This window comes from Stegodyphus dumicola, chromosome X1, assembly GCF_044657685.1.
Source record: "Stegodyphus dumicola isolate Sdum_Otavi_A_Nest chromosome X1, ASM4465768v1".
NCBI lineage: Eukaryota > Metazoa > Arthropoda > Arachnida > Araneae > Eresidae > Stegodyphus > Stegodyphus dumicola.
The window spans coordinates 176,039,657-176,065,442 of record NC_140780.1 but is presented as its reverse complement, the minus strand read 5'-3'; the positions used below and the strand labels follow the sequence as shown (position 1 = coordinate 176,065,442).

The 25,786-nt window shown below is 34.1% G+C and overlaps 1 protein-coding gene across 2 annotated transcripts in view; it reads right to left on the bottom strand.

Moving 5' to 3' along the window:
* Positions 1-25,786, bottom strand: part of LOC118199700 (CUGBP Elav-like family member 2) — an 807,763-nt gene that overhangs the window by 21,175 nt on the left and 760,802 nt on the right. The window contains exon 17 of one of the 2 annotated variants that reach the window (XM_085807857.1): positions 23,168-23,625. The exons of the other annotated variant lie outside the window; for it this stretch is intronic. The gene's annotated coding sequence lies outside the window, so the exon portion shown is untranslated. Of the gene's footprint in view, positions 1-23,167; positions 23,626-25,786 lie in introns of those variants that run through there. 2 annotated transcript variants of the gene reach the window in all.

The window sequence follows — 25,786 nt, the reverse complement described above, 5'->3', positions numbered from 1 at the left end:
TAGAACAATCTCGCGCGTGATTTAAAAAAGCTTATAAAAAGGAGGAAAACCTCTCAATTCAGTTAGTTAGTTGTTGTTTTAAGAGTTTGTTTAGAAAACTGCTGTTGTTGACTGTAGCAAATTCTCGGATTAGCTTTCTTTTAATACTCGTCACTCGCAGCACTGCACGGGGAATAAAACAATTTATGTATAATTCTACTAACATTAACTATTTAAATATCAAATCCGTAACAGTATGATTTATTCATTGTTTACAAACCACAAATCTGAACATTTGGTACTTACGTATTATCCCATCGACCGGCCAAATGTTGCGATTTTCGCCAATTATGTATGACTATGTCCTTTAGGTTTGTACAGTAATGATTGCCGATTTTAAATAAAAAATGGTTGTGTTTCAAAAATTGATATTAAATGGCTTATTCTTTAGAAAGCAAGTTAGATAAATTTCCAAGTTTCTCTTTCTTTCTTTCTTTCTTTCTTTCTTTTTTTTTTTTTTTTTTTTTTTTTTTGTTTAATTCCAAAGGGGCAATTTGCCCAGGACGACTTTATTTCGTTTTGGTATATTACGTTGAAATATTGGTCACTTTTCAAATTGTTGTCACCAAATATTATCACCATGTGTTATATTTAAAGAAATTAAATAATGACGAATATGCATAAATGTATGTATGTTTCTCGTATTGTGATAAAACAACGGTGCCTAGAGCCATCAAACTTTAAATAACGTAAACTTCTACAGAATATGGGTATCTAGGAGCCCTAATTTGGAATTTGTTTCATTATCGATTTCATATTTTGTAACACTTTAACGAATTTTTGATTAACAAACTCAACGATTTCAAAGCGAGAATGGAAACACGGTACGAAAAAAAAAAAAAAAGTTATTATCTCCAACGCGCGAGACTGTATCGGAAATTCAAAAGATATGCTCATTTTAAAATTATTTTTTGATATTGCTGTTGAATTGAATTTTATGGTTTACATGCAAAGAACATGATATTTAATAAACAAAGGTAACACACAAAACGCTAAAACATCCCCTTTGGGCGTAATGTAAAACTTGAAAGCTTTCAGTTTTTTTTAAATTTTATTTTTTATTTATTTATTTCTTTTTAAGCTAGAAGCTTACATAAATATTTTAGTAAAAGTGTGATGTAATTTTAATTTTGAAAAACGTGTACAGTAAACACCACTTACGTTTACGCACCTGTAATCTTAGGTTTATGTTTCGTATATTATTATTGATTTTCCGAAGCCTTGCCCATTTCTATTCGAAAACATAACAAATGCATCGCTTATTCTGATTAACAGTCGGCTAATATGATCATATCGCTCAGACGGTATAGTGGTTAGGGGAACCTTCTGCGGTACCGAAAGGCCCAGGTTCGAATCTCGGAGAAGGCATTGATGTTTGTAAATGTATAGTAGTCGTGCGGCATGGGGGCACTCTAAACATACGGCGAGCAGAAAGTCCTCTCGAGAGGCTGGTGGTAGAGGAAGACTGGTGGATGGGATAATCTTGGACCCGTTCCCCAGGGGTGCTCTTCATGAAAACTTGGGGTGCAACTGAGTAAAGTCGGACTGTCACCTACATGTTGCTCAAGGTTCTTGCCAACAACTGGCGCAATCCTGCTCTCTATGCTACGTTGAATTTCGTGGGTTTGTTCTATAGTTACTGTCAGACAAGTTAGATAAGTCACAACACAACACGCATGTCGATCATACGTTTTTGCAAGTAACCTTTGATACCTAAAAAGGCACTTACGCTATCCAGTCGCCGGTGAAACTGCCAGCAAGAAGCGCGATTTAACACCAGATTTATCGCAACATCTACGCTTTCCTTGTACGTAATCTCAACTAATTCTCGACAAACAACGTTTTGTTTTTATGAACAAGGATATAAATTAGCCATTACTGCTGCATATTTCTCGCATTTTTGGGGGAAAGAAAGAATTCTAGGGCTTCAGAATCACATTTGTGACTGTAGTTCACTTCATTTGCTGTAACAGATTCGAACAATCACTTGCGCTCGTACAGTACTCATAGTGTTGTTCTAAACAGCGCTTAAGTAAAAATCAGAGGGCCTAGTAAAAAAATAGAAATCGACGAAAGCCTTTTTACGAAACCCAAAACGAAGTGGGTCGAATATTTCCGCAGCAGTGGCTATTTGGTGGATTGGGCAGAGACTAACGAATGTTTTGTTGCAAGGATTGCAGATATAAATGCAGCTCAGAATTCTGCAGGAACGACTGGCGCAACTTATTTGGGATCTCCTTCGACTTTTTTGGTTCGATGGTAGCCAAAGTTTACGAGGGAATGAGTAAGTACTAGTCACATTATTAAACGAATAAAGTTTTTAAACTGCAGTGGACAAATAAGGTAAAAAATTACCAGGTCACAAAGAAATTTCGCCAAGTGAGAGGTTAAGTGACCAAATAGCGTGATATCGATTTCAGTCAACCACTTAAAATTAGGCAATAAAGCAATCTTAGCTTGACGTATATTTTGAATAACTCTGTCGATTAATTTATAATTTTACATTGGCACGCCGTACTTCAACGAAGAAGGCCTTCCGAATAATTAGATTAGTGGTGCAGCATCAATCAAATAATTTACATTTTGCTTTAAGGATATTCTGAGCAGAACTTTTGCATTTTCCTAATTAAAATGCTGTGAAAATACCTAATTATATCTTTCGCAATATTGATATATTAAATTAGTTATATACCATTGCTATTTTGAAGGCTATTTTTCCGCATCATTAAACTCCATTATTCGATTTATGTTATCAAAATAGCTGTGGACAAACGTCATCACATAAGCGACTCCTACTGTAATTCTCACGGTTCTTATGATGAAAGCTATTCTAAAAATGCATGTCATGAAACTTTAATTTTAAGAATTTTGTATGGTTTATTTCACAAAGGAATGTTTTGAAGGTATCTTTCCCTCATCTGCTTAGATTTTTTTTCTGTACAACAAAAATTTGTTACATAACACGTATCAAACGTACAACGTACCTTTTGAAGAAATTTTAACTTTCAGTCATTTAATATTAAAAATTTCTTGCTTGCCAGTATTATATTAAAATACATTGCGTAGTACATAATCATAAGAAAATTAAATTAAATTTTTTAACAGTTAAAAATATTTCAAATATCTTTAAGTGTAGAAAAGGGAATTGACAATAAAATTTTTAAATATTTTTTTTTTTTTTTTTTTAATGTAAGGTCATACAAATGTAAAACGGATTCGTTAAAAAATGATCGTTTCTACTGAAACATGCTGCATTCATCCGCTGCCGTCATCTGTTGTACTAGTTAAAGCAAAATACAAAAGAAATATTTCATTAAAACATTTAAATTTAAATAATTAAAAAGGAAACTGCGGTTATTTCCATGATTTTTTTTCTTTCTTGCTTGTAGCTGTATCAAGTAAGAAGCAATCAGTCGCCCAGACGTTATGTGGTTGAGGGAGCCTTCTGGCCGGGGCTCGAAACCCGGAGAAGCATGGATGTTTGTAAATGTATAGTGTCTGTACGGCATGGGGACACCCTAAATATATTAATTTCAGAATATGAGCTTGTAGATTTTTGCCAGCAATGGAAGAAACTGCGGTAAAATTTCTGGAGGAATACAGAATTTTGCTGAAACTTTTCTAAAGGGAAACGAGTGAAACGTTTCCTAGGTAGCCGCTGTTACCGAGGGTTGCATAAAGACAAGTCTCTGTAATTCTCTGATTTTTTTTAAAGCGAAAACAGATGGCTGTGTACTTCCGGAGAAGAAAACGCAAACAAATTACAGTGGAAGAAGAATGTAAGTATTTTATTTTTTAATGTATCACGTAATCCTTATATAATAACTCAAATTTGCATTTTAATTTGCTAAAGTATGTTTTCTTTTCATATGTCATAATGTTTACCGATTTAAGAAAGCTACTGATAGTCTGAGAGTCTTTCTCTAAAAATAGGTGCGAAAACCACCAACTTGCACCCGATATGTAGCTTTTACATTTTCATATGTAAAAAAAAACTCTAATTGCCCCAAGGTGGTTGTGTTAATACGTAAGTACCGATTATGAATTATCTAAGTTAAAATAGGAGGGAAAAAATCTGTAAAACCTACCACAGGACACGAATTCTAAGAAACATATAGTTCAAAAAATTAATTTTAAATTTAAAGGTTTATATGTTTTATATCTAAGGTTAAATTAAGACTGATTTTTCGTGAGTGGAAATCATTTGCACTGTGCTCTTTCTCTTCACTGCTCAGATTTTTATGCTGGCCGAATATCAGCAGTTGCCAAAACCGTTTACATTATATATATTCTAGCTTACCTTCTCTCATACAAAGTCTTCTACAAAGACGCATACAAAGGCCCATTAGCGGCAGAGAGGTAAAGTCGCTGAATACTGGTAGTTCAGTCCGAGGCTCAAATCCAGGCGAACGGCCTGGCTTCATCGGCATTTTCGTGATTTTCCCCATGTATAACATAGATACAAGCCAGTTACCCTTAAAAGTCCTCCACGGGCATCCCTCCTTTTCGCAAGTATTACGGTGTGCGTAGCCATAACAAAATAATAATAAAAAAAAGACTGATACAAAGACGGATTTATATTATTACCGTCTTTATTTGCTACAGAGATACACACAAAGGTGGCACTTACCAGGCCAGCGTAAGTCGCAAAGGTGTACAACCCCATGTTTCATGAAGCCTCTAAATTGTTAATTCATTTTTAAAAACTCGTGTGCTTTGCCATAATTGAATAACCCAAACCAACTCATTTTTAAAAACTTACAAACGTAAGCTATGTCTTAAGATAAGAGGCCCCGAGAAGTTCAAGTGAAATGGACCTCTACTTCATGGAACCGCCTCTGAACGCAGATAACAAAATTTATCATGCGAGTTAAGATGCGCAAAAGAAGGCTGGAAGTGAAAACATTTGTGAATCGTAATTTGTCTGTAAGCTGACGCAATGGAGGTGATAAAAATACTAAACTCATGATTTATGTTTTCTCATTTCAGCCTTTAACGTGATATAAAGAGCATTAAAACTGGAGGCTCGTAGACTTCAATCGAGTTGCTTTTCAGGGAACGGTATAGATACTGCTTGAAGAGGAATTCTAAAGTTATAATATTTTATCTGAAGAGAGCAAAAACAAGAAAAATACCCTATAACGTTCTCAGAGAACAGATTTAAAAGTCAAAGAAGCATGATTTAGCATGGACTGATATCAAATGGTCCCTCAGACTTTAATGTGTTTCACTGGGACTACTTCGGTGTTCAGATATATAAATGGGAAATCTAAGGTCTTACGTGAACTAGTTCATGTGATGCAACGAATCTGTTTTGACTGGCAATAATGTCCTGTGCTTTCGAACGATAATAATTTCCGAGCATTTATAAAGTAAGTGTATCTAAAATAACCTAGAGTAACTATTTCCGGACTCAAATTTAATCGAAGATGGCTGACATGCCTTAGGTTGAAAAATTAAAAAAACACCCTGTCTCTTTCTAGGATATTCTAGGAAAGAGCTAGTACGCCCACTCCTGGAATTATATCAAAATGCCAAGAAGCAGTAAAGCTTGCTATTGCAAAATCTTTCCAAAACTCTTATAAGCAGCAGCCAGTTTTTTGTTTTGATTGAGAAATCGTACATATTATTTTTATCTTTCGTATATTTTTCATTATCATTATTTGATATTTCTGATTTTGCTGTTTTTGTCCTTAGCTAATTTTAAATTTGTGTATTTTCGCACCTCATGATGTATGAAAATAAGGTATTGGAACAAATTTCTTGTTCCTGTCGAAGAAACAGCAAATATTACAGCCATTTTTATGCATTTTTCTTTAATTTTTCACTTTAAGATGTAGTATTTGTAAGTATTTCATTGTAGTTCTATAAACGTAGCGAGTTATGCGAATCTGTTAACAGTTTTAACAACAAACATTTGAACATTTTCATCATTTCATTGCAGAAAATGCATGAAAGCTGCGTTTTTTACTATCTTTCTTAAAGTTTTACATGAAAAACTTGGTAAGAATTCTTTTCGTGCTTTTTATTTTTTCACTCTGTGGTTGGAAGAAAAAGTGACTTTAGCGAAGGTCGGAAATCTGCATGGTATTTTTTAGCACGTTTCCGTTTGAGAACCTCTATTTACTTCCCACTCTTTCACTGACGAATTTATTTGTTCCGCACGTCATAAAGCTCAATCTAGATATCTCTTAACACCGGCGCAAGGTTTTTGGAAAATAGCACCTTTCTGAAAGTTTTTACTTTCTTTGCGTATTTTAAGAGATTTTAGGGAAAGCAAGCATTACAAAAGCATTTAAAAACTAACTTGTTATTTAACATTTGGAATTTCTTTCAAGTAAGTAATATGGTATGCGTAATTTTCATTTTACGTTGATGAGCATTTTTCATAATTTCATCCAACATTTAAATTTACTTTTATTATTAAGTTCGTTTTGAAAATGATCATGCTGTGTTTGCAATGTCAACAAATAAAGTAAAAGAATATTTTTGAAAAATTAATAAGTTGAGAAATCAAATGGAAAAGAAACACGCTATTATAAAATTTAAAGCCAAAAAAAAAATAAATAAATAAACAGCGCTATATTAACTCTATTTATTTACAGAAGGATCAAACACAGCTTCCTCTCCTTCAGAATAAGAACAGTTTTGCTTTTGCTAACGTTTAATTTTTTTTGCTCGTAAATTAAAAGGGACATATGTCTGATTACCTTCTAAATTCACTTTCAGTTGCTCTTTTTCGCCTTATATTAAGTAAAAAAGTTTTATATTATTAGATAACTCTAGTAAGGGTTTGGAGTTCGTAATGTTTCCTTCCTTGCAGATGCTTTTTTAAACACATATCTCGTTTTAGATTTTAAAAAGCACGTATGTCTTTCTGGTTATTATGTTTGAAAATGCTTCCAAAATCGTAAAACATTTCGTCAATTTTCCCTTTAAGATTCTGGCAAGAATACAAATATTACCACTATCTGTTTCTTGTTGTTCAAAACTTCTGATTAAGTACATGCAGTGTCAAAAAGCATATGGAATATGCTAAATCTAAATTTATATACAGGACTCATGGTGATTCATCACTCCTCTGTTTTAAGACTATCGTATCTTATGCCTTCATCAAATTTCAGCTGCATATTTAAGCTATGATTTTTCATCTATCATTTTCGTTATTATTTTTTCCCTCAATTTCAAGCACGTTCTTCTGAATGAATCTTGTATAGAGAAGATAATAAAATATTTTTACCTTTCTACCTAATAAAATGCTCTTAACTTAAAAAAATCTCTTTATTTTTCAACCTAATAAAATCCTCTTTATTTTTCAACAATACTCTTTAACAAACTCTTTTTAACAATACTCTTTAACAAACTCTTTATCTTTCAATAAATTATAAAACAAGTTTAATATCCGTACCTACCCTTGAAGTTATTTGTTGATGAGATTTATTATTGCAAGAACCTGGTGTCAAATTTTCAAACATAAATAAAATATAAATTTAAAAACTAAACTCCTATTTTAATGGAAGCGCGTATCGTTAGCATGTAGCATTTTTTAATTAAAATTACAATAATTCAGAATTTCATAGAGTATATCATAATAGATATACTATACAATATCGAAGAGATTGAATTGCTTCAATTTTACTTCCTATGGAATATATAATGGTTATTAATTTTAATGTCAGTAAATTTAATCTTTAATTTAGCATTAAATCATTAATTTTAATCCTCATTATTAGGTTATTAATCTTAACGTCATAACAATCATAATGCCAAATAAATTATGAACACCTTATATTATGTCGTTGAAATGAAATTTGAATCCTGAAACCAATAAAAAGCAGGAAATGTGGATTATGATTATGTGATTGTTGAAAATTAAAATATTATATAAGAAAAAGCATGGTCTTGTAGCATAAAATTAGCAAAGTAACAACCTTTATGTTTGGTGTAGATTTTTAATCAAGAGTCTTGACTAAAATATACTCTCAAACACAAGGTTGTTGCTTTGCTTTGGAGTGTTTCTCTTCTGTTTTTATGGTCTCGTAGCTTTTACTGTGTTGGAAAATCAACATATTCATTAAGAAGGCATAGAGTATATTCGACAGAAATTAAGAAAGGCACTTATTTAGACCTTGTAAGTTATACTTACATAAGAAAACTATTTTACTAAGTATTATATGAAAAGTTTCCCGACTACATACTCTAAAGAATTTATACTTACGTATTAACGCAACCACCTTAGAAGAAATGTAGAAAATTCCAAATTTGCAGAATGCAACAAATTCTGGAAACCATGCACATAACAATTATTATGTAGTCACGTTCTTTAGGTTTAGCAAGCAATATCGCCCTTCATCCTTCATTCTTCATCGCATTCTTTTGTTACACTAAAAGTTTTTTTTTTAATAGAGAAATCGTTGTATATTTTGTCTTGAACTCAATTTTAAAATATACTATTGTGAGATTTACCTGGCAGTGGAAGAAACTGTGGTATAATTTCTGCTGGAATACAATATTTTTTGCTACATTGTAAGATATGTCTCTACTTTTCCACATCCACTAATTTAGATCCTACAATGAACCTTGCAAATCTCACAGAGGCGTGAAATAAATACCAGTACAGAAGAACGCACTTCATAATTACTCCTAAGAGATGGACTCACAGAGATCTAACCGGTGGGATACTAAACTGATAAGGCCAAAAGGCTTACTCGTGTGACCGCGAAATAACAACGAAACGTGCGCTAGGCTAGCGAAACACGCTCTGAATAAACTGAGATAATCACACGTTTAAATAGCCCTTCACTTAACTTTAAAATTTACATTCTGGCGAGAGAATGTGAGGGGAAGTTTGAGAAGTTGAGAACAGGAAAACTTAAAATAAATTTGTTATGCAAATTAAGAAAAACCCTGCAACATCACTGAGGGGAACATTTGCTTTGAATCTACTCTTATAACAACTGCTATAAAATTTCTTCTAGAACAAGCAAACAACAACTACAAAAATACAAAAAAAAAAAAAAAAAAAAAAAAAAACCCGCTTGTAAGTAAGTTTATTGATGCATTTTCGAAATTATGATATGCATTAATAAATATGCACGATAATATGTATAAAAATTGCCAAAGTAGATGCTCTAATCCATAAGTGCCAAAGAATTTCTCCCTTTGTGTTGCAAAAAGTGTCTCTATTGATGTTTGAAAAACAGTGCATCGGTCTTCTAAGTTTTAACTACTTAAATATCGGAATGTAATATATTTTTACGCATTAACATCAAGCGCAAAGCCGTAGAACCTGGACAAATATTAAACAATCTTTAGAATGAAAAAGTGAAAAAAATGCTTACCTAACGATATTACTTAAAATATGTAAAATGTCATCTTGTCTGCCTATTAAAATTAAGTTACAAATGCAGCAGTTTTATTTAGGTGCTCTTTCTACAATAATTTCTATAATCAAATTTAACAAATAATCTATTATGTATGAAATTTAGCAAACAATTCAATGAATTTTAAGAAATTTCAATTATTCTTTGGATATAATATATTTAATGAGCTCTGAAAATATACACGCTGACGTCGCAGAACTTTATCATTTTCATTTCATTCCTGCATTGCTTTCGAAAAACTACTAGCATTTTCATTTTCTTTCTGATTTTTAAATTTATTCCCGCTAAAGAATTTTTTTATGTGTAAGATTTGTTCTATATATGTGTAAGGGATTTAGGTAAATAGTAATACTCTGCTTCTTCTGAATTTATTATTTTCACCAGGTGTGAAAGTGTATAACAAAATGTAAAAGTAGAATTTACTACGCCAAATAAATAAATAAATTGAAATAATATCATCCCTGCATTTACCATTTTTTTTTATAATGTGCTCGGAAATAAAACACATGCAAGTTCTGAAGACAAGCGAGCAGCCACGCATGCATGCAACGTGCAAGGAAGGTCTTTTAATCTTGAACTAACAATCATTCTGGGGTTGGGGGAGAATGTACGAATCTGCTTAGCTAAAACTACAAAATGATAACAAAGTATCTCTTAAAACTCTGCAGATAGACAATTAAACTGCTTTAAAAGGAGGATATTTGGCAATGCAATACTATTTTTCCATTTTCTAAAATTTTAAAATTATGTTATCGAAGTCTGCAGATGCATGGTTCCCAGAGCAAAAATATAAAACGTTAAACAAATTGATGCATGCAGAATGTTAATCTTAAGGAGTTTCACTCTTTTGGTTACCAGCATGTTTGATCTCTTTCTCTTATACAACAGTTCGAGGAATAAGATATACTATATCTCATATTTCCGAATATAAATGCCTACCAGCACCCGAGAGGTAAAGTAACTAAACACTGGTTAGTTTGACCTGCGTTCGATTCCTGGCGAACAAGCTCGCTGCATAAGCGTTTTTGTGCTTTCCCCATGTGTAACAAGGATACGAGTCAGTTTGCTCCAGAAAGTCCTCCACGAGGGTGTCCCTCCCCTTACGCAGATAGCCCTTGTGTTCTTTGCCATAGTCAAATAAACTAAACAAAACTGAATATAAGTCGAGAAATAAAAATTACCTGCAAAAACTGAAAATCCTTATGTAAGCCGAATTGAAAATTGCCCTGTAAATCTAACTTCTAAAGGAACTGCAGCATAGGTGTTTTGTAGGAATTGCAGCGTCGTTAGTGTCTTCGATCTATTGGGCGCGATTAACCCTTTGTTGCATCATGTCCACTCTAGTAGAAAAAAGTTTAAATTTGTTTACTCTTCTGTAAATGCCTTAACAGATTCCATTTCTGTGTTTATTCATTCTATATTATTATAACTTTCAAATGTCGATCATAGATGGCTGTATAGAAACTAAGTAAAGCACTGCTATTTGGAAACTGGCTGCTACTTCTCGTTCCAAGTTAGTACAATTTCTCATAGTAAACATTATATAATATTGCTTACATTTTCTTATACTGCAATTTTTTATTCATAATTAGTAATTTTAGACATTTTATTTTAAATGTCAGTTTGAAAAAATTGTGTAGTGGGTAGATAAAGATCTACCGAAAAGAGTGAATTGAAACCCAAACGTACTGCTTATCAAGCCAAAACACCACTGGAAATGTTTATGTTTGGCAAGGAATTTCTAGAACATTTGACATTTGAATCCAATAGGTACAGGTTACAAAATCGTAGCAAAATGAATTCAATCACAATCAACGAAATAAAGGTATTTTGGGGGATCTGTATGTACACGTCAGTTGTAGATTTACCATTTAGAAGATGGTAATGATCATTGCAAACAAGGCAGGAAATGATTTCAAATGCAATGACCGTAAATCGTTGGGAAGAGATTTGGATTCATGCATGCTGTCCACTGTAGTGAACAAACTGTAGCAATTATTTAAAACGAAATTTGAATATAATTATTTTTTATTATTATTACAAAGGTTATTTTAAGGAGAAAAAATACAAACATTTTTGTTTAACTTCTCTAGATTATTTGTATGCAACAAAGGTTAAATAAATAATATCGGAAATTGTACAGATTATTTAAAATTAAAATTTATAACACTATTTTATATTTTCAGAAAAACAAAATGAAAGAACATTTTACAATTACTTTATTCATTATCAAAAGAAAGTTACAAAATTCTTAGTACGATGGCATATGAATTTGAATGTTTGCCTTAACAATATTGTCGCTATAATTTAAAAAATTCGTTGTTTATACAATGAAGTTTCGTAACATTATGTACATACACAGATGAGCGTTCCTTTCGAAATCTTATGAAAGTCTGCAGCTCTTCTTCAGCTTCCTTCCACGTGACTTTCTTATTCTGCATATCGTCTTCATATTCATTTCTCCCCTGTTTCTCATCCGAGCTTCTTTCTTTTCTCCTTTCCGAGCACATATCCGATTATTTCGTTGCCACCGTGGGAAACAGAATTGTCTACATTCATGGAAGCTTTTAAGTCCTTTTCACAATACTAATCTTCTCGGAACATGCAGATGAATCCAAAACGTCTCATACGGTTATCGGACGGGATTTGAGATCAAGAAAATCTTTGTCACTAGACTAACGTGATCATAGACCACAATTTACACCCAATGGTCACGTAAAGTAATGTTCTTTACATCTTTCCAAAAAGAGACAAAGTAAATATGGCGTCTGTCAGTGGGAATTGTTCTCAAGAATTGTGGACACATGATAAGTTTTATAATTCTGGATAATTCCTTCATTCACTAGCTTATTATTTTAAGAGGGAGAAAATAACACAAATATTGAAATTTTTTAATAGTTATTTTTATTTTTAAGGCAGCTTTCTTTTGCTTCCTCATTTTCCTACCTACGCCTTCCTACCAGAATGAACTTTCAGTTTCACGCTTTTTATGAAAAATAGAGAAAACACTATTCAGTTGAGGTCTGAGGCACTTCAGTTAGAGAGCTAGAGTGTTATAGGGAGAGCGTTCTCTGCCTTTCGGCCACGTTGTCGTACGAGTTAGAGCATCCTAATTTACGGCCGTGCTTATTACGTGCCTGTTAGTCTATGCCGGTGATATTTAGATAAGAGACAACTACACGGTAACAACTCTGTGCAGCTTAGGCTGTTTAGCTCTACTTAGCATTAGTTTAATTTTACATTTTCTTTTTGAAGCTCAAGCCCGAAGTATTGGCTCCCTGTACGTCTAAGAAGGGCCATCTGTAAATAGCATGAGTTCAAATAAAAGGGTATTTAAACCATTCTTCGGAGCTGTTAATTACTCAACAAGAACTTAACGAAAAGTCGCTAGCAGTTATAGGACATTACATCAGCTAGAACATTACCAAAGTCTTCAGATTATTAGCCCATTATATCTTTTCCCCCTTAATCTCATAGGCCTAAATGTCGGAATTATAGGCCTTTAAAATTACCGTTATTTTGATACTGTCTGTTAACTGAGTGTCCGTTATGAGGAGAATTACTGCATATCGCCGATGCGATTAAGTAATCGACTAACTTAGCTAGACGTACCAGACTTGTTGAAAGGTTCAGCTTGATTGAAAAATAATTCATTTTTAGTTTCCATTCAGAAAATAAAGGCAAGAATAATATAGAATGAACGAGCTCTTTTTCTGCCGATAAATTTCTCAGATAAACAATCCTTTTTTGTTTCATCATCACTTTTTCTTAAGCAATGCTATAATAATTTTTACTAAATAATGCTACAGACGAAACTGAAGATGGTATTACCTATGAGACGGATGACAAGAGACTTCGGAGAACTGCTGAAAAATTCTTAATCGAATACACGTTTTAAAGGTTTTGATCAATGAATGTTAGGACTAAATAAAATAAAAACACTATTTTTCAATTATTTGACCTAAAATATCATTTTTGTGATCGAATTATTTATAAATCCTTTTGTCCTTTTATGTAAGTTCCGATCCCCAAACTTTAGTCTAAATTTGTTTTTAATTTCTCTGTTTATATAACAAAAATAAATAGTCAATCAAAATAGTAATCCTTTTGTCAGTGGGAGCTAAATATGGAAGAAAGATTTCAAATCATTTTACTCATTCAGAAACATATAATGTTAAAAAATTAATCTCAGAGGCATCTATATGGGCAAATAAACTATATAAAAAGTAATGACGTTTGGAGAAGCAGCGCTGTTTTTCTTCTTTAAAAAAATTCAAAATGCTGTCAAATCGTTATCAGTAAATTTGCTATCTGCTATCACAAAATTTCAAATTCAATAATTTTGTTAGTTATCTGTAGCAACCAATTTGAACTGCTATTGTTATTTTTCAATGTATACAATCATCTCGATTTTACTTAAAATTACTTTGAAGTTGGAAATCTTTCTATTTAAACAGAATTTTATCACCCCTACCCCAGAGCGCATTCGAATGATATGTATTTCAGATAATCTATATCCAGTAGTATAGTATATGAATAAAGTTTTACTTTCTTGTAAATATTATTTTAGAATTTCATCTTTATATTGCCAGACAGAATAATGAACATTACTGCTAATAAGAATTTCAATGAAGTAACACTGGTCATCATTAAAGCATTAGCTTCATTTTTCAACTATACTCTGAGCGTTTTATTCAAGATGGAGCCATACGTTATATCATGGATTTCTAAAATCAATCAATATATACAGCCGCTAGAGCAGTTTGGTGCACAGCATAATATGAAATCTCAAAAATTCTAACTATTAATTTCAACTCTATGTGATGCACAGTAAAAGCTCAGTTTAATTGCGAAATCTTTATGTTAAATACGTTTTGTGTTTTTGAAACTTTTTTATTAAATTTTTTTCTGAATTAAGTTTTATAGATTAATAACTATTGCTGAAAATTAACCAAAATTAATGTGAGTGAAAATCCTTGAACGGCACCCCTTTTCGTGAGGGACCTGTCTGCCGTGCAGGCCTTACAGATTCGCTTGCTACAGCCCTGATCAGTAAACATTATCGAGTAATTATTTAGAATTTTGAATTTTCTTTAATCTGAATTTCATTTTAATATTTTGTTTTGGTTGTTTCTACGTCAAGAAATTCAAAAGAAATCAGACGTTATCCCAAACATCTGTTTGCTGCAAATAATAGATTTATGAAATTTTCTTTTTCGCTGACGCAATTGTAAACCAGAACTGCTTAAACTACAAATGAAATAAATGAGTAATTGTTATGTATTATTTAAAATAATTGATTTATACATTTATATATATATATAATGTTACCAGTTGGGAAGACTAACAGGTAAGCGGCTAACCTTTTGATAATCATCTCTCCGAAGCATGCCGATTGCAGTTCTTCAGCTGTAGAACTTGTGAGTCGATTTTAAAAACGCAACCATAGCGTGCTTTTTCACACCCAGAAAAAAAGTACTCGAACGAAGTACTCGAACGAAGCAACAAACCCGGCCATAATCAATATTAAGATGCATACTACAGTATACCTCTAAATATGTGAATATATAATGAGTATATTAAATGAATTTTTACTTCGAAAACTTTCAAAGGCGCCAGTAGAAAGTATCCTCTCCATGCTAAGTCCGTTTTTTAAATTTTTCATTATTTCCATTCAACTGATACTGGTATTTTCCCCATATACCTAAAAAATTTTATAAGTTTGGAGAATTTTGTCCGGGTTCCGGCCCCCTTGACACCTCCTAGTTCTTTACTCTGCTATTTCCGGTGATTTTAAAGGACTATTCAGCTGTTTCCCTGCAAGCTTGTAAGGATCTTAAGTTTTACTAACGTTTATTTTATTTTAAATCTTTACTATCACTTCTTATTTTCTACTTCCGACCAGAATTAAAAGCGTTAACTTATTTATGCAAAATTTGTCTGGCGAACGCCAAGTACTTAAGTTGTGGCTTTTTGCCAAGCGAGAGAGAGGAAGGAGTAAGTCGAAGCAGGCCGCTTGCCTTAGAAGTTTTACTCGGTTGCTGTTTGCCTTCCAGGCCAGAGGTTTAATCCTCGTGATAATTTTAAACGTATTGTAGTGTTAACAGTTCTCTGTACTACATACGGCTTCCTGTTAATATCCGGCCAATCTTACACGTAGGCCCTTGTTGATTATTCCAAATTTAAGTTAGAGTTTAGTTATATTTTATATTCTTACGTTCAGACCACAAGTAGTTGGTTCTCTGTATTCCGAAGTACGGAACTTATTGTAAAGAGTGAAAAATAAAGGGTTTTGTATACCCTTCCTGTGTATCTTGTCTACTTCCCACAGTTATTGAACATAGCTTTAGTAAGCTCCCTGTTCCGAGTCAGGTCTGTGCATGTTCCCAAAGAAAGTAAGACGGAACATTGAACCTGATAGTGGCGCCCAACGAAGAAGAATAACCATGGCCGAGTTTCAAGAAGAACCTGTGCTGCCTGCAGAAGCTGCTCAGAATCCAGAAATGCCAGCTGCCGCCCTGGAAGGATTTGGTTACATCGTCCAGACCATGCGCGCTTCGATGAAACCAGAAGTAACATTTAATGGAAACTCACCGGTAACCAGTGTTTTGGAAAAATTGGATGACCTCTTCATGCTCTACCCCGTGCACGAGTTTCAAAAAGTTACCTTAGCTACCAGCGCTTTGAGGGGCCAAGCGCTTAACTGGTTCAAATGTATAGGCAGAAGTCTCTTGGGTCAAGAAGGAAGTCCCACATATACTTACGAGAATTTCAAGACTGCCCTAGTAAAAGCCTAACCTGTCGTAAGGGATCGTGCAAAATTAGAAACGGAACTTTTCAGCATATATCAGCAAAGAATCGAAAATCTCTCAAGCTTTATTTTAAGAAAAATTCACGTCTTCAAACTCTTGTATGGAAACCGTCCGGATCCTGAGATAATTCAAGTGATTTTGCCGAGGTTACTTCCCTAAGTGCAAGAATTTATTGAATTAAGGAATCCGACTACACTGGAAAAGTTATTTGAGCTAGCAATCCAGTTTGAAAGTAGAAGAACGGCGGACATTGAAAGAAGACGCCAATATCAACAACGAAACCAATTTGGTGCGCCAAGACCACAGCAAAGTCAAGCACACGGCTACGGAAGCAAAGCGAATCAGTGGACAAGGAAACCCGAGCATTCAAAAACAGCCGGCGAACGTCGACAGTTCAATAGCAATCCAGGAAAAAAGTCTCAAGGCCAGTGGAAAAAGAAGGAAAGCATGGAAATGAAAAATGATTTAAACTAAAACGGATTTCTGCTGACGGGAGGGTGCGGAAATCCGAAGGCCAAGAAAACCCCTCTTCCTTCAAGTTAAATACAGTAACGGTGAAAAATTTGACTCTTCCAAAGATTGAAGTGTTGGTGAATAATATCCCAGCCACCGCACTCCTGGATACAGGAGCGCAGTGTTCCTGTGTGGCAGAACATTTTTTTAGGAAGTATTTTCGGAAATATCGCATATATAATTCGGATAATACGACAGTGTTAGCTGCGCAAGGAGAAAGATGTAAGTGCATAGGTAAATTACCACTATACATCCGTATCAAGGACGAACAAGTAAAGGTTATGTTTTTCATAGTAAAGAATCTGCAAGCACATATTATCTTAGGAATAGATTTTTTTTCAGAGGCACAAGCAACGCTGGATTTTAACGAAGCGTCCCTTAAGCTGACGATGAAACCAGTTCGAGAAGAAAAAAGAGAACCACCGACGTTAAATCTCAACCACCTGCCTACGGGACAGCAACAAAAAATTCGCCAAGTGGTAAGTGAATTTGCTTCGTTATTTAGTGATATTCCCGGATTTACTCAAGTTACTAACCATAGTATCGACACAGGAGATTCACTGCCAGTTCGCCACAAGGCGTATCGATACGACAAGAATAAAGAAAAAATTATAGAGTGGCACATTCGAGATATGTTACTTAAAAAGATCATAACGCCCATCTCAAGTAGTTATGCTAGCCCGGTTGAGTTATGTAAGAAAAATAATGACTATCCAGTAACATATCCGAAAAGGTGGCGTTTTGCAATTGACTATCGTAAATTAAACTCCATGACTAAATATCCGGTATATCCGTTACCTATTATTGAAGAAATTCTAAGGAACATAACATCGACCAGATATATGACGACTTTAGACTTAACGACTGGTTATTTTCAAATAAGGCTTAGGCCTGAGGACGTGCCTAAGACTGCTTTTATAACCAAGTCTGGCACTTATGCATTTCTGCGTATGCCGTTTGGCCTTTCAGGGGCATTAACAACATTTCAGCGATGTATGGACATTGTGTTAAGGCCTGTTCTTGGAAAGTCCACATTTATCTATTTAGACGATATCATTATTACTAGTGATAATCTCGACCAACATGTAGAGGATTTAAGACAGGTGTTTTCTTTATTAAATGAGGACGGTCTAAAAGTTAATGTCGAAAAGTGCAAATTTGCAGCCCCGGAATTAAAATATTTAGGTTACAAAATATCTCAGAAAGGAATCGAGACAGACGAATCAAAAATTATCGCAGTACAAAAGTATCCGACTCCAAACACCGCGAAGAAGCTCTCTTCTTTTCTAGGATTTTGTTCATATTATAGGTCCTTTATAAAAGATTTTGCAGCTATTGCTGAACCATTGTTAAAATTAAAAAGGAAAAAGGCAAGATTCTCGTGGACGGCCGAAGCCAATAGTGCGTTCGAAAAATTAAAGCAAGCATTAACGCAAGCCCCTGTGTTGAAATTTCCTGAAAAGGATGAAAATTTAGAAATTTCAGCGGATGCTTCGGATTATGCGGTAGGAGCGGTACTTTCGCAAAATCAGCAGCCCGTGGCATTTTTTAGCCGAACTTTAAATCAAACACAAAGAAACTATTCCGCGACCGAGAGAGAGGCACTTGCAGTTCTGTTAGCAGTGGAAAAGTTCCGAGTCTATTTTGGAAAGGCGCCGATAACAGTATATTCTGATCATGCGGCGGTAACTAGATTGTACTCAGGGAAAAATTTATCCCCAAGGTTAATAAGATGGGCACTCAAGCTACAAGAGTGTAATCTGGTAATTAATCTCACCCCCGTAAAGGAAAATATCGTAGCAGATGCCCTATCCAGAATAAAAATAGATGAAGAAGGTAATACTGTAAAGGTGGCAATGCTCACAGCATGTACCATACATTCCCGAGAAACTGTAATAACCGAACTGGGTAAGGATCCTGAATTTCAAAATATTTATGATTATTTAAAGGATCCTGAAAATTTTAGCCACCAAGATATTGTGGCGATAAGAAATAGGGCGGCCCATTACGAACTAATAGATGGTCTATTATTTTATACAAAAACTACGAATTCCAACAACGAATTTCGACCTGTTATCCCAGCTAGTCTTAGATTAAATATACTGCAGGAGCTCCATGACAGTCCTTTAGCTTCTCATCCTGGTATTCGAAAAACTATCCAACGCGTACGCGAGGCAGTCTATTTTCCTGAACTGCAAAAGTTAACAAGGGCGTATGTCCAGTCCTGCCCAACATGTCAAGCAGTTAATTATATTAATTTCCGCCCGGCCGGGTTTCTAAATAGCATTAAATCGGAATTTCCAAATGAAATAATTGGCATCGATTTATTGGGCCCTTTCCCAAAAAGTCAGTTAAATAAAAGTCGCTATCTCCTTGTTATGGTTGATCATTTTAGTAAGTGGACCGAAATTGTTCCCTTAAAACGAGCCTCCGCGAAATTAGTTACTGATTCTATTTTAAATAAATATATTTTAAAATACGGGGCGCCCCTAAAAGTTATATCGGATAATGGTCCTCAATTTGTAAGTAATGTATTTAAGACATGTGCCAAAAACTGGGCATACGTCATTTAAAAATGGTCCCGTATCGGCCGCAATCAAATATAACGGAACGGGTCAATAGAAATATAGTGAAAATTATCCGTAGTTATGTTAAAAATTTTCATAAAAGCTGGGATAACTATGTCAATGAATTTGCTTTCGCCCTTAGGACCGCAAAACGTGATACAACGGGCAAACTCCTGCTGAGTTATTTTTAGGCAGAAAGATTATAACGCCGTTAGATAAATTATTTTATGTGCAACAAAGAGCCCCAGAATTTAAAATGGGTGATATAGAAAAATTAATTAAAGAAGCAAAAAAAATACTGAAGTAGCACAGAGAAAACAGAAGCTTTATTATGACATGAAACGACGGGGAGTAACTTATAAAGTAGGGGATGAAGTGTTAAAAATTAAGCATTCACTTTCTTCAGCACCAGAAGATAAAGCTGCCAAATTTTTTCCACAATTTGAAGGACCATATGTCATAGAAAAAATAACTCACGCTGTAGTGGTGTTAAAAGCCAGAAATGGTGAAACGTGCTCCGCAAACATTGATCAAATAAGACCCTACTATGATCGTAATAAAATGAAAATTTTCAAAGATCTTTTGCAGGATCCGGCACGGCAGACACGGCAGGCACAAGCTCCAGAGGTGGAATAACGTCAAGTACAAAGACAAGCCATTAGGAGGCAGGAGCAATTGAAAAGAAAGTTTCCCCGCTGGAAAATTGAAGGTAACAAGAAAAAGAAGCTGTTCCACCGTCCAGAAAAGAGAGCTCACGAACACCCCCAGAATGAAGAAGGGAGAAGTAAGACGAATGCAAAGAAAGCCAGGAGAAATAACGGCAACTATAACCCGGCTTCCAAACGGAAGATCTACTCATCGGACTGGACTCTCCGCAGCAAATGTCGCCGAACTGCGGAAGGGCCACTAGCGGCGGAGGAAAAGACACAAGGAAAATTTGAACAGCCAGCAACGAGGTCCAAGCAGGAACGCGAAAGAAGTGTCCCGGTTCCGCCAAGACCAGCTGCCATCAAACGGCCAAGACCACAGGCAGAGGCGAAAAAGAAGGTATTCAAGGGTGACCGAACTGGAGGAAAAAGAAAGCTTCTAGAGGAAGGCACTGAAGGGCGAGTCCGCACAAGAAGGAGGATAAATCAAACCAGAATCTGCGCTGGCTTCCAGGACTGGGCTCAGAAAAGAATGTCCGAATATCACAAAGATAAGTAAAATTTTATGTTACTTTGCAAACTTAAGTTAATCTTTCATTCTTACTGCAAGTGGCAGATTTCAAGAAGTTTTACCTCATGTGAGGTCTATCTTTATCGCCAAAAAGGCGAGAAATGAGTTGTTACCGATTTTGGTATTATATTTTTCAATTACTCGCGCGTAAAACTAAAGTTGATGTAAAATAGGAATGTGTAAATACTTAAATATTGTAAAAGTTATTGTATAAATTTTATTTAAAACATTCTGGCAAGAAAGAAGTTTTAGTCTGAAAGACTTTTTGAAATGTAGTATTTCAATGTAGAAGAATTGGCACTTGCTTTGAAAAGAATAGAAGTTAACAATTTACTACTAATGCATGTTTTAAAATGCGTAAAATTAACGGCATGTTAATATGTTCTTATATACAATGTGAACTGTTATTTGAAATGTTAAGAAATACTATGATATGGTAAAAGTGAAACTAATGAAAAAAAAAAAATTAAAACTTATTCGTGTGACTGAAAAAAGACCAAATTATGGTGAATATGTGTTAAAGGTTGAATGAATGTAGTTAGGCTCTCTGACGCTACACTTCAGAGTTAGCCACTTTCAGAATAGTACCTCAGGGTTTAGAGTTGAAGATAGGGTGTGTTACGAGGTCTTGTCATGTTGAATTTTAACACGTTAGTGTTTTGATTGTAGGAGGCAGTGTTGAACACGTATACATAAACACATTCGTGTTTGGTGTTCTTTTACAACACATGTCAGAGAGCACGGGGAGAGATAATTAAAATAGTCATGAATGAAATAAGAATGTTAAAAGAAATATAAATATGCATGTTACTTGCCATTTCATTGTGTAACATTTCATTAAACTAATTTTCCTTCCAGAACCAGATTTGAATAAAAGCTCCTGTTTAGATGCAGTACAGATGAAAAATTGGTTGTCCATGGAGCTGATATTGTAAAAACAATTTTTTTTAATTTCTAGTTTCTAGTGAGAAATGTTTGTAAAAGATTGGCCTCGCGTTAGATTCTAGAGCTAAAAGTTTTCAACAAGGTCGTTTTAGACCTCAGTTTCAAACTAATTAACTCTGGCGGGAAGTATGTAAGGATCTTAAGTTTTACTAACGTTTATTTTATTTTAAATCTTTACTATCACTTCTTATTTTCTACTTCCGGCCAGAATTAAAACCGTTAACTTATTTATGCAAAATTTGTCTGGCGAACGCCAAGTACTTAAGTTGTGGCTTTTTGCCAAGCGAGAGAGAGGAAGGAGTTAGTCGAAGCAGGCCGCTTGCCTTAGAAGTTTTACTCGGTTGCTGTTTGCCTTCCAGGTCAGAGGTTTAATCCTCGTGGTAATTTTAAACGTATTGTAGTGTTAACAGTTCTCTGTACTACATACGGCCTCCTGTTAATATCCGACCAATCTTACACGTAGGCCCTTGTTAATTATTCCAAATTTAAGTTAGAGTTTAGTTATATTTTATATTCTTACGTTCAGACCACAAGTAGTTGGTCTCTGTATTCCGAAGTACGGAAATTATTGTAAAGAGTGAAAAATAAAGGGTTTTGTATACCCTTCCTGTGTATCTTGTCTACTTCCCACAGTTATTGAACATAGCTTTAGTAAGCTCCCTGTTCCGAGTCAGGTCTGTGCATGTTCCCAAAGAAAGTAAGACGGAACATTGAACCTGATTAGCTTAGAGTAAGAATGTGGCGGGTGGCTTTGGTAATTGAGGGACGTTCTTTCGAGGAAGCATAGCTTCAAAATAAATTATATCTCCTCCAGTCAAGATATGATAGGGAAGAGGCTCTTCGTTAGGGTAGAGAAAGATCCATAAGAAGCTTAAAAAGACTATTATTTAATTGAAATTTTGGAAATTATTTTCATAATTATGTTTGTAAATTTTACGAATGTTAAGTAACCTAGAATTTTAGCTAATTAAATATTCATAATTTATGAAAAATAAACATTAATTAAGAAATTAGAGTAATTAAATAAGAGAAAGTTTCCTGTAAAACATTTTTGCGATAGTTTATGTAATTTAGGCAAAGCATACGAGGACAATGCTTTTAAAATCCGAAAAGCACCTTAGGTAATTGAATACGATGTCTCATATCCTGTATACCCTCCTCCCTAAAATCAACCTCTTAGCACTTTCGAACAAACAGATTTTAAACAATTCACAAAGATATTACAGTCGCTTGTGCCTTGGTTGGAATTCAAACTGATTTCTTCGGCGTGTGCAGTCAGCCTTTGAGAACCGACATTACTGTTCGAGGCGGTTCTTTTTATTATTAATATTCTAAGTATAATTTACATTCTTTAATGCTTTAACGCTAAGGTTTTTTTTTCTTAAATCGCGCAACCCTCACGCGTAAAACCTGCTGTTCGTCTTTTAAACTTGAATACCCTGCATATTCCAAAAAAATCTATTAAAATGTCTGCTAGCTTGAGTAGGTAACATGTGACAATCGGGAAAAAGTTATAAGTAAGTAATGGATAAAATGACGCTCAATATCCATTATTTTTAATTACAATAAATTATGATGCGGTGGTGGTTGAAAAACTGAGCTAATGAATAGAATGCATTAAATGATTCAAAGTTATATACCAATGTTTTTCGGTGAAATAAGTAGAGTTGCATTACACTTTTAGCAATGCTTTATTTTTAATTATCGATCTTAATTATTATACTTCATCAGCTGTAAAAATGCATATTCGTGATATGTCTGTTGAACATAGATCAAATTTGGAACTACTGCAGTCTAAAAGTAAGCATATTACTATTTAGTTACGAAGCTTTTCGTTTCTTACGGTATACTTGTGAGAGGATGAAACTCGCACTCACAGCATTGGCATAGCTAGGAGAGAGCAAGGGGGCATCTGGCTCATCCAGGAGGCTCCAAACTGATGCTACGATATTTTAGAATGAAATGTTTTCCGTTCTTAGCAAACAGGATGGGCACGAAATCATCAGATGTGCCGGGGCGCTGAAAACTCTAGCTACGACTCTGACGCACATGTACATCTTATACAATCCAGGGCATTGAAAAAAAAAGGACTACAGGCTTTATTTCTTAAGTATTCATCCTAGATATTTACTTCCAATCACGAAATTTCTGAAATAATATCAATATTACATAAAAATAGGAAAGTTCTAAAAATACAAAATTTCTGAAATAAGAACAACATTACACAAAAACAGGAAAGTTCTAAAAATACAAAATTAAATTTTTTGTGTAGTTCCCGAAGTGCAAAAACTTCAGTTAGTTAATTATTCGTTAAGCTAAGTTAGACATTAAGATTTCTAACACTTTACATTTAAGTGCAAAATTATTGGATATGTTAGTAATTACTAGTTTCATGATCCAGCTTCAATTTTAAAAGTTTTACTCAATGCGGGCTTATTAATCGACAGAAAAAGCAACATTTGTTTTGTGATTCGACTCGAAGCTGATGTTTGGTAGTAAGTTCAATAATTAATGATTATTAAATAGCTTACCTGGAATTTTTATAGACTCACAGTTACCTGGAAATACTTTTGACACGACAAATAAGAACACAAAATATATATGATGTAGACTTTTATGTGCACTATTAGAACTTTTACAAGGGCTTACATTTTCACTAAATGCTGAATTCTTTTGTCTTCTCCTTTTACGTCTGCACTGACAAAAAAAAAATTAAAGATACATATGCAGTGATAAATATTTGGGCATAAGGACAGCGCCTCCCATAAAGAAGGGTAAAATAAGGTGTAAAAACATTTTGACACTTAACATATCTCCTCTTCCTCCTCGGATAAATTCTCAATTCAGAATGATTACTAGGAAGAAGGTTGCATTTGGAAATTGGACGTCGATAAAGTCCAGTCGACGTTTTTACTTTAACAATTCTAATGACTCCGTTTTTTTCCAGGAAAATCTTCCGTGATTCATCCAAGATTCTACTTCAGAGGAGGAAGAGAATCCGCCTTGAGGTACACCAAGTCATCTACTTGAATATTCTTTGCAGGCAAAATTCACTTTACTCGCAGTTGTAGTTGATTCAGATATTCTTATTGCCATCTTGACCTTAAGTAAAGCGATTTTGTTGGAGCTTTCTCAGAAAACGATATTATAGGTGCACCTAATTAAAAATATCCTGTAGTAAATGAATTTTGTGATAATATTGTACCAATAAGGTTGTGAAATAATGATTTTTGGTACAAGAATTTGGTGTTTTCAATTTTGATCTAACTTTAATTTTATTAATCTTCCTCCTACTCTAATAATCTCATCTTCATCAAGGAAAATATGTATTGGAATCAGTCTGCTGTTTGGGGGCAAGTGAAGTATCTTTCATAAACGGCCGCACTCAAGCTTGAGTTCTGATTTTTTAATGAGCTTAACTATAGGTTTAGTTGCTTCCTCAAGCTCTTCAGCGGATAATATACTCTTGATTCTTTAAACATAACTTGTATTTTGTAATTTCTAGTGAATTTGAAGCACCCCAAGATTATTCTAATACGATGAGTATTTAGAAACGAGAAGTAGATGAGAACGATGAATATTTAGAAATAATTTCTAACATAGCACTAACATCAGGTGTATCTGAGAACTGATCTGATGCTGAATGACAGAAACGATTTCTTTTCTTCGCTTCTGATATCATTCATGGATGCTTCTTGAGGATATTTACACAGAGGGAAACCTTTTTCCTTATAAGCAAGATAACTCTAATCAAGCATTAGCCTTTTGGCTTTAAATAGATCTCGTCGGTGCCCCCAATGCTTGGTGGGAAGTTCAACAATTAATAATTATTAAATAGCTTACTTTGAATTTTTATAGAGTTACCTAGAAATGCTTGACTTTTGCCACGATAAATAAGAATATAAAATAAATAAATTTTAGGCTTTTATATGCAGATTTAGAATTTTTACACGCTTAAATTTTCACTGAATGCTAAATCCTTTTGTATTATTGTTTCACATCTGCTCTGCCAAAATCCCAAACAAAATAAAAACGTATATACGCAGTAATAAACGTCTGGCGCGAGTGTCACCTGTAGAGAGAGATAAAATAAGGCAAAAATTATTCATTTGGAACTTAACACCTGGTCAAATTCTTATCGAAATGACTTAATTGATAATGAAGGGTGATCTAAATTAGTAAATTCATTCTAGTATATGTACAAGAGTTTTGATGTAAAGGTATGGATCTTTTTATGTGACTAATTAAAGCTTAATAAACATTTTACTGACTGGAAGTTTTGATCTGAGAGAAGTGTATAGTAAATTAT